This window comes from Phoxinus phoxinus, assembly GCF_949152265.1.
Source record: "Phoxinus phoxinus genome assembly, chromosome: 2".
Taxonomy (NCBI): domain Eukaryota; kingdom Metazoa; phylum Chordata; class Actinopteri; order Cypriniformes; family Leuciscidae; genus Phoxinus; species Phoxinus phoxinus.
In genome coordinates this window covers 24,154,745-24,168,134 of record NC_136877.1, presented here as the reverse complement: position 1 = coordinate 24,168,134, position 13,390 = coordinate 24,154,745, and the positions used below count along the sequence as shown (strand labels likewise).

General features: G+C 37.8%; 1 long non-coding RNA gene across 1 annotated transcript in view; it reads left to right on the top strand.

Annotated features, from left to right (window-relative positions):
* Positions 1-1,314: 1,314 nt before the first annotated feature.
* LOC306987664 overlaps positions 1,315-13,390 on the top strand; it is a 192,072-nt gene continuing 179,996 nt past the window's right edge. The window contains exons 1-2 of the long non-coding RNA XR_013795221.1: positions 1,315-1,410; positions 7,250-7,431. This is a non-coding gene — a long non-coding RNA (uncharacterized lncRNA). The remainder of the gene's footprint in view (positions 1,411-7,249; positions 7,432-13,390) is intronic.

The following is a 13,390-nucleotide window of genomic DNA, read 5'->3' as shown; positions in this document are numbered from 1 at the left end:
TGTAAGCCACTCCATGCCAAACTGTAGCAGACGCAAGAAGGGGTTTCTTTTCAGACAAACAAAGGGTAAGCTTTCCAGTCCTTGAGTGAATTGCTTGTTTGTAATTGTTAATTGAGTAGTTCAGGTGCTATCAGGGTTGAAATGTATAATCAGCCTACATGCATTAATGAGTATGTGTTGTGTTGTTCTGTCTCCTGTACGACACGGGGTGGGGAGTAAATTGTTGTAGATAATTCATTTAGATGACTCCATTTTAGGCAAAATAAGCGGGCTTTTTTCGGGTTGTTAGTGAGCCATCTTCATCAAAAGCCCCCTACGGTTCTAAGAGGTGGCGGGGGCTAAAAAGCTATATTCACACAACTTTTCTTCAGTTCAAATGAGAAAATTCAATCTTCACTGTCTCATTTTTTACCTAGAATAGTTCAGCTAATGGGGTGATTGTATGGTTTTAATACAATATTGTTACAATAAAAAGAACAGGATTAAGTGATTTCTTTATATTATAGAACAGTCACAGAGCAGTTTAATAATCCTTAATATCATACAAAAATAGCAAGACTTTATTCAAATAATGTATCATTTATAAAATCAGGATTTTCTTGCTAATATATATAATATACTAAATTAAATGAATGCTTTTATTATTCATATTTTTGAACATTAAATAAAACAAACATGCTTATTCAAAGGTAACAGCAGTGTAATCTCAGTTGCCAGTCAAGGCTGTTAAAAAAGAGAAAAAGATTACAGAATAAAAAAATATACTTTATTGCCCCCGTATAGAAATTTTGTTTCGACCCCATGCTGCTACAGAGACACTGAACATTAATGTTTTTATAAATATGAATGTTGAATAAATTGAAATACAAAAAATATATACATTTTAAATAACATATTTATATATTAATAATGTTACTGTTGTATTTTGCGATTTGTTGTTGTTGTTCCTATTTAGAGCTAAAATCCCACGACCGTTTGATGTGTAACACTCAGGTAACGTCAAACAAGGAACAGGCAGTGGCTAATGCTAGTTCATTTTTTTAACCCTATTATTTGATTATTTATGTTCTTAGCTTTCTTGGCTACAAAAAAAAGTTTCTCGTGACCTCATTCTCAGTACTATCTCACTTATTAAAAACCGCTATTTTGTTTAAAAAGTAAGATATAAATTTAAATTTTCACCACTCTTGTAGAACTCAGTCTCTCATGAGCTGTCAAACTCAACTGTCACGGAAGCTTTACCGCCTGACCACGTGGCAGCAACTTTGTTTACACACGTGACTCGCTGAGTGGCGCCCACTTCGACGTCATCAACAAAAGTCGAGCTAGGGGTGTCGGTTTGAGCTCCGTCATGCGCAGAAATTCAAGTACAGTTGGAAGAGATTTTAGCGGGTTATTTAAATACACCAGGTTAGTTTTTCCCCCATCTATTGTCATCAAATGATATACATGGTATTTTAATGCAGGGACCCATGGGTCATTGCGCTTAAAAAGTAGGTTAGTCAATATTTTTCGGGTTTTATTAGGCTACCATTGACACATTTCAAACATTTTGGGGAACTTCAGAAGGAAAACTGCAGTAACATTCAATCATGCTTTTGATTCTAATCAAGATTAATCGCATTTTAACAACATAATTTATCAACTGACTTCCAGTTGTTTTTGCCAGGCATAACAGGAAGTTGAATTGAGATTTTGACTGGAATGATAGGAAAAGGAATTTACAGAATTGCGTCAACAAAATGGCGGTCTGTAAAATGAAATTAACCTTTTCATTAAAATTATATTTGATATTTGAATATCAACAATCAACGCTTAAAGTGCCATATTGTCAATAGGCATCTATAAATAATTAACATAGGCTATATTGTTTGTTTAGTTTATGATAATTGGTATATGTTGATTTATGTTAGCTTTATGTCAATTTCAATCTGAAATTCCAAATCCTGTGTGCTACCTCAATTCAAATGCAGCAACCCTTTGATTTATGTAAAAAGGTCTGAATGTGTAATTTGTGAAACATTTCCTTGTACTGAAATGATCCTGTTGTTGCAGCAACCATGCTTCAAAGTCTTGGCATATGCAAAGCTCTTGTACCGTACAGACTAGTATTTGACATATATTAGCATATACCTGTCCTGAACCCTGAATAGATTCGCCTTCGTCTTTATGCGTGTTTGATTTTCCCGCCCCTCCCTCTAATACTCCCCCTACTGTTCAGTGCAATATACCCACAGACTGCAGTGGAAGTTAATGTAGGCCTATAGGTTTGTTTGTGATAAAATGGTATAATGTCATCTGGAAACTTATAAGTAACCTAGAACCCATTATACCTTTTCAAACCAGATTCCTTAGTCTGTCAAGATCAACTTTGTTTAGATGCATTTCCACAAGAGTTGTCAGATGTGTTCTCTCTAAACAATGGCACATTCTGTGAATCTTATGAGCCAGAGAACAACTGTTAAGCCTGTTTTTAAACATGTGCAGTCCTTCTGTGTTGAATGCAGAAGAGGTTTATGTATGTGTTGTCACATTTCTTCATTTGCATGTTATTTGCTTGTGAATGAATTGCATATGTCCGGGTGAGCTTGCGTTTGCCGCCCCCTTATGGTTAAACAGACAAACTGCTCCACTGATCCGGCATCAGCTGGGCTGAGCTTACCCCAGCTGTCTCTGGGCACTGCTCCCAGTCTATTTAAAACAAGAAGAGGAGGGAGAATATAATCAGGGCTCATCTTTGTTGTATATCAGATTAAGAGGAACCCTTCGTCTGTTCTATGGGGGTGGACAGTAATTTTGCTGTTTTGTTTGCTTGCAAGACAGCGTGATATTTCAAAAGTATAGGCCTACACACAATTGACAATCTTTTTTGCCGCAGAATGAACAATTTGCGGTTCTGTGTTCTGCCTCCTTATGCTGATTTCTTTTAATGCTTAAGCATTTAGAGTAAAAAGATTTTGCGTAGTCTCTGGAAGTCTGAAAATAAATGATCTGATGTCTGAACGGCAATTAAATTTCATAAGAACGCAAAGGCCTCCCACCCCAGATTACCTGATAATAGAGAACATCAGGAAAGATCTGTGTAATGTAATTATGTGTGTTTTACTGTAATTGTTGAGCTTGATAGCCTCAGAAAAGAAGCTGCGGGCTTTTCGTTTTATTTGTGTTTTGATCATCTGGGACCTCTGTTCCTTTTAGGTATTATGCCGCTGTGCGTGCGTGTGTGTGTGTCTGTGTGTCAAGTATGAGGGCCGTTTCCTGTCGACTCTGCCGCGTGTATTCTCTGTTCATTGTAATGCCTTTAATTAAAGTGATTTTATTCACAGGCACACAGCTGGCATCGGCGACTTTCCATTAGGCATCTGAGTGGCCGCCTCGCTGGTGGGAGGACCCGCACTGGGGCCGCTTCCTGGGGAACACAATACTAGTTTCATCTCCCCTCTGAGTTTGTTGTGTGTTTTGAATTTATTAATCATTGATTTTAATGCGTGCCTCTTGACAGTGGCAGCTACCCATGCATTAATTAATTCCTGAGATCCTCTTTTACAAAATGGCATTTAGAAACAATGCAGGGTCGGCCAGGGTTGCCTCTGACCTATAAAGAGATGTGCTGAATGCGAAATGTCAAAATTTGCTTTTATTTGTTCGTCGTTGTGGCGCTTCTTCACAGGTTTTATTGGCTCTTTTTTATGTTGATGGCATGGTGATATAAAGGCCTATTTTTGTAGCCAATGAAATACCAGTAAATAAAGTTCTTTATGATTCTGTTGCTGAAAACACTTCTTAAACTCCCCCTGCTTTGCATGTGCTGGCAAGCAGTCAATCTTCGAACGAATTGTTGGTCTTAAGTTGGGAAGAAAGGTGCTTTGCCACTGACAATAGCTAGACTGTGTTTATCCGTTCAGGTCTTAAGGAAGTATGTTAAAAAATTGCCCTCAGTGAATTGTGTGGATTAAAAAGACCGATTAGATCTCAAAGGATGCATAAGGGAGCCGAATTTGAATTTGGAGCAGGATTTGAATGCATTCAAAGTCTCTTTTATTTTTTTATTTATCGAAGAAGGGGGGAAAACACTTATTCATCCATTTAAATGAGTAAATAGTCTGTGCGCTTGAAAAGATAAAAGCTGTGCTCATAATCCGTATTGACACTCGGAGATGCGGAAAGGAAGATTCCTAAGACCCTTCCGCACCCTGCCCCGCTGAAAGGGCCTGATCCTCATTCAGGTAGCAGACCTAATGCTAAAGATTTCCTGACAGATTTCTTTCACTGGATTGATCAGGACATGTTGCTAGTAAGCGAGCGCGCCCGGAGAGACGTTTAGGGGGGTGTTGGGTTAGCAGGTGCTTATCACATGTCTCAAGGAGCTTCTGCAGCCTCCGAGAGCCTGATTGTGTCTGACGTCGTTCGTCGTGCTTATGTGGCAGAACTGTTGGAGATGCTCGGTTGTCCTGATACGAAAGCCCTGCAGATGTCTTCTTCATTCTGGAGAACTTAAAGGGACAGTTTGCCATAAAATTAAAATGTCATTTCATCATGTCATTCCACACCTGTATGACTTCCTTCCTTCCGAGGAAAGGCTTCTTTGTGTTCTGTTCTCCAGTTTGTATTTCCACAGCATGAAGGCAAGATCTTATGGATTTATGAATGAACCTCACGGTTTCTTCCCGGTTTACTGACGTTTGTTATGACATCCACTTCAAACAAACCCCCCCCCCCCAAATTTTTATTTTTTTACAATGCTCATAATAACATTCATTAACTCTACAATAAGTAAATTCACCAGCCAATTACTGTTCGACAGCGATGCCATATACAATATAGAAATTTGTCAACTGGTAGAGATTTTGGACTATCGTCTCTATCGCGGTTACGCTCAAGTGACGTTGCTGTGGTACACAGTTGAGTCACGAAAGCTTATCGTTTGCATGCGCTTTTAAGTATTTCGGTTTAAAAACAAGTGACATTAAACCAGTGAAGCGCATAGAGCAGTAGGCAGCGAAATACAACTCATTTCGCGATATGCGTGTGCTGTCAGAGAGACGGTATTCAAATAACAAATTCACAATATAGTTATTTTTGCTTTAAGTTTGTTTTGGATTTCTAAATTTCTGATACCATTGAAATTTCATAATTATTGTCACCATTTTCAAAATCACAACAAACTAATATATTATGGCCGTGACAATAATTATGAAATTTCAATGGTATCAGAAATTTGAAAATCCAAAAAAACTTACTTAAAGCAAAAATAACTATATATATATATCATTATCGTGGAATAAAATTACTCATATTGTGATATAAGAATAGTCTGGCCAGCCCACATTTGGTTTTGAAAGTATTTTTCCCATAGGGATTAATAAAAAGTCTTAAATTAAGAGTTACCTTCAGTACCTGATGTGAATCACAACATTGCAAACTTTGATTTGAAGCATAAAGGTATTTGAAAATCAAACAAAAAGTCAAAGCTATACATTTTAATAATGGAACAAATTACCACTTTTCCAAGAAGTATTGTAAATGACTAAGTTTAGGCTAATAAAAAAATATGGAGTAGGCTATATTTTTTTATATAATATCACAAGAATGTATTTATTTAGCATCGGGAAACTGACTGTCATTTGCAGTGCTTCTTTGGGTCTTTTGGCATGGTTTGCTTGTTGCAAACTGGTGGACTTTTTTTTGCAGAATCATGGGTAATGATGTTTTTTCACCAGATATTTAGATTTTTTTAAAATAATCATTTGAAATAATCCAGACTGATGGCTTCAACAAAGGATATGCCAACCTAGGCTCACAGCAGGTCTGTCTGTCTTTAAAAGTTTATAGTTATTATCATTCAAAATCAGTTCCCCTATGGAGAATATATGGGGTTTTTAATTCCGAATCCTGACTGTTGCACTCTTATTTACTTTCATTGTAGAAAAAAAAAGAAAGAAATGCATTGAAAAACACTCCTCAAAATATCTTTAGTATTCTTAAGAAAGAATGTCAAACAGGTTTGTAACGCCTCGCTGTAAATGTTGCTTAACTGGCCTTTTAATAGCGTGAATGTGTGAAGGATTCTCTCAGGATCTTTTGACGATCTCACCGATTGATATCATTACAGTCAGCCATTTTCGCAGTGTGCCTGTCCTCACCATTTTTCCCACTCTTGTGTGTTTAAGGACCTCCTAAGCTCTGCTAGCCACAAAGCCTAAACGATGCTGCCCTTTCTTTTTTCCCTCCATCTCTAAAGAGGGAAGAACAGAGGCAGAGCGCGAGAGAGAAAGAGTGAGCCATCGATCAGTGCCGATCGTTACACGGCCCCGCACCCTGCCTCTCATTGTTTTTTATCTTGTCTCTCAAGCAGGGTGAACCCTTGTTGCCATGGCATCCCCCACACATTGGCAATGGCACTTCAACCCTTTAGCTTAATGATCTCTTGGCTGATAGCCTACTTGTCAGGCTGACTCGCTCTGTCAAGAAGCAAGGAGGATATTTGAATCGCTAGCATAACCATAACATCTCCTTACAAGCTATTCCCACTTTACTTTTACAAAAGCGGGGCAGCTTCTTCCCCCTTCGCCCCAATCACACACACGTATATTGGCCCACATTGATTTTTTATTTCAGACTCCTTGTACTTCAGCATTGTACAAGTCTCCTGATGCCGAGCAAAATCTTATTTTACATGGAATGAAGCCAATTTCCATTCATTCTGTGTCTTTTTTGTTTTTTAGTCATTACTTTAAACCATCACAAGCGCTTGCAGATCAGAGCCGGGTGAAGGATTACCGTTCATATAAATAGCTGGCATTGATTCGACAAAAAGAGAGACTTCTCTGTCATTATGGAGACAGAAAATCCTAATTTAGAAATGTGAACAAAAACGCTGAGCGTTCAATTCAATTCAGTAATCCTCCATATTGCATGAAATCAGAGGTGTCGTGTTACAATGCGCAGTTTAAGTCAGTGTGGAGATTTAGACAAAAGGTAGCGCCTGGAGCTATATCATGATGTACTGAGCTAGAAAATGTGTTCTTAGTCAGTGTTTCATTTCATCTCATTCAATTTTTTTTTCATATTTAGAAGTACCCTCTCTGTTACCTTTTTATTGGGGTATATGTACAGATCTCATTTAAATGTATGCGGTTAAGGCCTTTAATATTGAATCAGAGACACAGAACCGTGGATAGGCCCTCGTTAATTAACGTATTTTCCTTTTCTGGCTCGCTCACTGTTTCTTTCTCATTGTGTCTTTCAGGCGTGCCTAATCGTACATGACTTTGAGGAGACGATGTGCGCTGCAATCCCAGCACGTCGTATTTGAATATGGACAGAAACAGATCAGACATTAGCCACTGCTATTGATCCTCAAATAGGGGCCGAGCTGTCTGTTTTGAACGCCGCTGCCTGGTCGATCCCATCTGACCTACTGTTCACAAGGTAAAAAAAAGAAAGAAAGAAAGAAAACAAAACGGGGAAGATTCTGCTCATAATTGGGTTGCGGCTGCAGTTGCTATTTTCATCGACATGAGAGGCTCATCATCTCCAATAACCAGTATCATAAGATGGAGAGTTCAGACTGCCTCGTTGTGCTAAACGAATGTTACACAAAGCCTGATACTTCTCTTCGAGAATGTACAGGCGCCGTGTTGTTGATAAATATTCTAGGGCAGTAAATATCAACATACACTATAGTCAGTAAGATGTATAAAATATTTAAACATTGAATATTATAAGAAGTCTTTATTCTCACCAAGGCTGCATTTATTTGATGAAAAATGGGGAGAAAAACTGTAATATTGTGTATGTATGCACACACATATATATACATATATATATTTGAAAGAAACATTTCTTTTTATTATCATGGTTAAAAAGCTGCTTAAAGGGGTGATTGAATGTGATTTCACTTTTCTAAGTTAGGTAGTGTGTAATATTGATGTTTGAGAATAAACAACATCTGCAAAGTTACGACGCTCAAAGTTCAAAGCAAAGGGAGATATTTTCTTTTAAAGAAATTGCTTTTTAAGGACTACAACAAACGGCTGGTAGGGACTACACGACATTCCTCCCGGGTTAGTGACATGAACCCTAAAATTTACATAACCCCCGCCCCTGGATTTATAGATTATCTAGACAGAATATGCTAATCAATGACTAGAAGATAACTACACATAAGCTACATAAATTCACCAACTAATCATTCAAAAATTATTCTTGAGTCTCTCCATCTTTCTGACTTCGGTTTGAACATAAAAGGCTAAAAGTTTTCAGTGCATGTCTGTGAGGTAAAAGGACACAAGCTGTTGTAGCTCCGCCCCCTGTGCTGGGAGCAGTAGCTCATTTGCATTTAAAGATACAGACACAAAAACGGTGTGTTTTTGCTCACCCTCAAAAAGGGACAACTTTAACATGCTATTTAAAAATAACTGTGGGGTATTTTGAGCTTAAACTTGACAAACTCTGGGGACACCAAAGACTTTTTTTACATCTTGTGAAAAGGGCATTAGCCTATACCACCCCTTTAATATTTTTGTGGAAACCGTGCTTTTTTTCCTCAGAATTCTTTGATGAATAGAACAGTCGGAAGAACGACATTTATTTGAAATAAGAATTTTTTTATACTTTATAATTTTTATTTTTACTTTATAATATATATTTTTTATAATTAATATACTTTTTTGGGTAACAATACAAACGTTGTTTTTTTTATCAATTTAATGTATCCTTGCTGAATAAAAGTATTAATTTCTTTCAAATAAAAATAATCTCTGATGCCAGACTTTTGCATGTTACTGTAAATATAATTAATACAAAAACAGCTCAACTCAGTTGATTAACATATAAACATTACTCTGGCAACATAGTACTGACATTATGCTGAGCTTGTAACCAGATTCATATTGAAAATACAAAACACAAACCACTCTTGGCAAAATGTTATAAAATAGAAAATAAGTTTACATTGCTGGAAAAATGCTGTCGGATATCGTGTTAAACGGCATTACAGCTTTTAAAAATTATTTTCTGTTTCTCCATGCTTGACAAGTCTCCATGCATGTCAAGTGTAGGCCACCTGATTTCCTACCAGCTGTTGTTATTTATGTATGCATTTTAAATTTGTCCGAGCACACATCTTCAGATTTTAGTCCTTCGACTCTGATGCGGTGTAAATATTAATGGTATGAGATATGCCTGCCGACAGCTTAGGTAAGGATTATTTAAAGTCAGATTTCTATTCGTATCCTTTGGTATGAATGCACGCACTACTCGCAGGTTTGTGGGATTCCTCTGTCTTGGACTTTTTGGGCCACAGCACACTAATGCATAAAACGTTTTATTTGAGTAGATCAGGGAATAAACCCTACCCAGTATGTTAAAATGCCCTGATTTATGCAGGATGCTTGAGACAGGGGCTGCAGATCTTCTCTGTTGCTTTATTGCATTGGCCATGTGCAAAGCCTTGCATGCCTTGCAAGTTGCAATTCAAATTCTCTTTACTTGTCGAACCTTTTTATGCACTCCTCAACTAGTTAGTTGTGATTGTGACAAGGAACCACCCATCCAAATGAACCCACTCTGGTAAAAGCACAATTTCGTACTTCGTAAACCTTATTTTTTCATCCAGTGTAAGGAAACCTTTAACTAACAGTTGAGTGCATGAAGTGCACAATATTTCAATTTTTTTCTTCTTAGTTAAGTGCATCATCTGGGTATTTGAAGTGCAGTTTTTAAGGACAACGAAAAGGACAAAGAAATCAAGCATAGCGTTAGTTCTGACAGGTCACGTCAGTCATACTCTCATCATGACTCTCAGCTGATCCACGTCCATCTCTAGGAATACGACGCCTATCACAGCATCCCTATATATGGCCCATTCATTATCAGCAGCTTTATTGCTTTATTATCCTCAGCTCCTCCTCTCGTCCTCAGTTAGGACTTGGCATTCTGATATTCCTTTTCAAATCAGACTTTCATTTATCCTGATTTATGTTGTCACATTAAGTTATTGTCATTAAGAACATTAATGATATCTGCAATACATTTATATTGGTTCTTTTCTGTTTACCCAAAGGGGGTTATCGCTGTGGGGCAGGGAGTTCTTGCCTAGAACGGAACCACACCACGGTCCAAACTGTATTCTAATTGTTAATCATCTTTGACAATAATGGACGGAATAGTGAACAAGCATGCAAAATGTAATGCACCTCTACATTTGTCTTTTCTTACTTTTTGAAGTGTGAATATGGGGCAACGTTGCTTCATCCAACTTCTCTGCGTCCCTTTGAGCTCCTGTGATGTCCACAGCTGGTTATGAATAGTCTGTCAAGTAGAGAGTTGAATAAAGTCAATAAGGAATAACTTCTCCCATTACTATTTGAGGCGGTTAGATGATGGATGCCTTGCATTTACCGCTAAGCGCTATAGCTAAAGCACTTATAGCCACTTTTCAACCCCCAGACAAGGCAAAAGTAAGCTTGACTTTTTATCTGCTTTTATCCCTGTGCATATTTGCCGCCTTTAAAAAAAAAAAAATCCGTTTTACTATTTTATCCTCCCATAATGTGATATAGCGAGCCAAGCACTTCCTGCATATCATAAGGTATTGAAAGGTACAATTGAATTAGACAAAAGAGCTCTGAAGGATGGAGGGTACTCACATTCTCTTTTTTTGCTGTAAATTGACACTGAAATGGTCTGTCTCACGCCCTCTCAGATGGATAACTTGCATATTAACTGGCTTGAAGCAAATTGTGTCAAAATGGGGCAGAATGCAGTAAATGAGATATCTATCGCTTCAGATCGCATTTCCTCTCATCAGTGGCCTTCTTTATTTCCTCACTCCCGTTAATGGGAGTTTATGACGTCTGCTGATGACCTGACCTTGACTCCTTTTCCACAGCAAATGTACTTTGTTCCACAGAACTAGAGCATGGTTAGTATCCGCCAAATGAGCCGTGAAATTTGTGTTGCAAAACATCCCGCTTCTGACACCTGTGAACTAGTTAAATCAAGGGGCAAAAGCTTGTGGTTCCTTCTCTTTTTTTTCTGACTTCTGACGTCTTTCAGCTTATATTTTTCGGAGTCTTAGACTTAATCAGGGCCTCTCGTCAGATTGAGACTGTCTGGGAATATCTAACGCTCCCAAAAAAAGAAAAGCTTTGAATATACATATGATTAATAATTAATTCCATACTTTATTCCCCTTTGAAAGTTATTATGCAGAATAAATATTTCATTTGAGTACAAGTCTTACATGACAAGTGCGCTAAGACAAGGGATAGTAATGGCACGCAGTTTGACAAGTCTGTGTAGGATTGCGGTCTGAGAGTTGGCCTCCATTTCTTATAAATATAGCATTCAAGAGACGCCTCTATTTTTGGTCATTTCCCATGAATGAATTCCCTTTTCCGACTCCTTAAACATTAGTGGCACAGAGTGTTTTCAGATCAGTCGTTCGCGAGGGTTATGTTATTAGCAAGCTTGAATCGGAGCGTCTCTCCCTCATGAATTGGTGAAGTTGTTCCAACTTTAGATGGCTTGATCTGTGGTGATGTGGTTTTTGTGCTTGTAAATGTGACAAGGGTTCCTTCTGTTTGAACTGGCTTGTTGTCTGTTGATATCTGTCTTACACCTCTTGATCCATCTTTCTTTCCTCCTCGTCTGCCTCTCTGTCTCCATCTTCTCTCTCTCTCACACACTCTCTCTCTCTCCCCCATTTCCTGATGTGCCGCAGAGAGACACAATTATCCACTTCATTTGAGTCGCCGTGATAATGGTTGGCCCAGCCCTCTCGGGGAAATAGGTAGCAGTAATTGTGAATGGTGTAATGAGTGTGGAATTGTGAGCGTGCTGGGTGACACCATTAGAATCGACCCGCTCCTGACCTCAACCCCAACAACAAGTGAGACCCCCAGCCCTCAAAGCACAGCAACTGCACCGCAGCCATTTCGCTTCTCGGACAATTAATCCCAGCCTTGCTTCCATTTGTATTCCCACTGTTCCTCTCCTTCTCACCTCCTCTCCACTGTGAATTTTGACACACTTAACTGTGCTTTTATCAAGTGCAGTGCAATAAATCAGGCAGGATGTGACTTTTCAAGTTCCCACTGACATGGAAAACATTTGAAATATCAGGGAATTCTGTAAGATTCCATGCTTGGAAAAAAATCATGAAAATAAATGAAATGGTAGCACTTTACAATAAGTTTCAGTTTTTTTAGCATTAGTTAATGTATTCGATTTCATAAGCAGTACTTTTACATAATTTATTATTTGTTTTAATGCTGATATCTACATACACTATGGGCCAGATTTACTAACCGCTTGCTCCAGCACAAACCATCTTTCAGCGTTAAAGAAAAAGACAAGCAGTGAAACATTTGCGCTGAATAGGCGTGGACAGGGTTATTTTTTAGGCTGACCTTATTGCATATGCATTTATAGGAGTTTCCCTTTCAGATGCAAAATTTATGGGAGTAGATTATTTAAATTAATCAATGCAAGTTGATTTACTAAGGTTTGCACTAGTCAATTTACTGGTATTTACGGCATTATTTACCACACCAAAAAAAAAAACAGACGCTAATTTGCGCTGCTCTTAGTAGATTGCGTCGGTCATTATTGAAATGATCCGGCTGTGTCTGTGTTCATTAATTTCCGCATCATCAGTAGATCAAGCGCTGAACTTTCCAATCCCATCGGCGCTTTTATGGGATTGCGCTCTCATGCTAATTTTCTCTGTTTAGTAAATCTGACCCTAAACCGTTTAAACGTTTGGGGTTGGTAAGATTTTAAAGCATTTGAAAGAAGTCTCTTATGCTCATCAAAGCTGTATATATTTGATAAAAAATACAGTAAAAAATTACAGTAAAATAATAAAAATTTAAACAACGGTTTTCTATTTTATTTACTTCCTGTGGTGGCAAAGCATCATTACTCCAGACTTTAGAAATCATTTTCAGAAATAATTCTAATATACTGATATTGTGCTCAAGAAACATCCTCGCTTGTAAAGGTTTTAAGTTTAGCTTTCAGTGAAGTATCAATTACATTTTTTTATTATAAACATGAATTAAAATGACCTAGATTAAAATATGTTGTGAAAAGTTGTTCATTGCTTGTAATGCAAAATAATTGATCAGAAATTGCTTTTTGTGAGTGCAATGCATCTTTAATATATATATATATATTTAATCTAGTAATAAAGAATGACTAGAAAAGCAATGGAAAAGTGATTTGTCAAAAAGTGTGGGACCCCTGAAGACCAAAAGAAACAGGCGTGCTCTGGGTGGCACAGGTTACAGGTTTTTACCAGTTGCGGCATTGAATCTGACAAACAAGAGGATGGTTCGCCTCCCTCCAGCCTCCATTTAATCCCGCTGTAGGGTTTCCATTC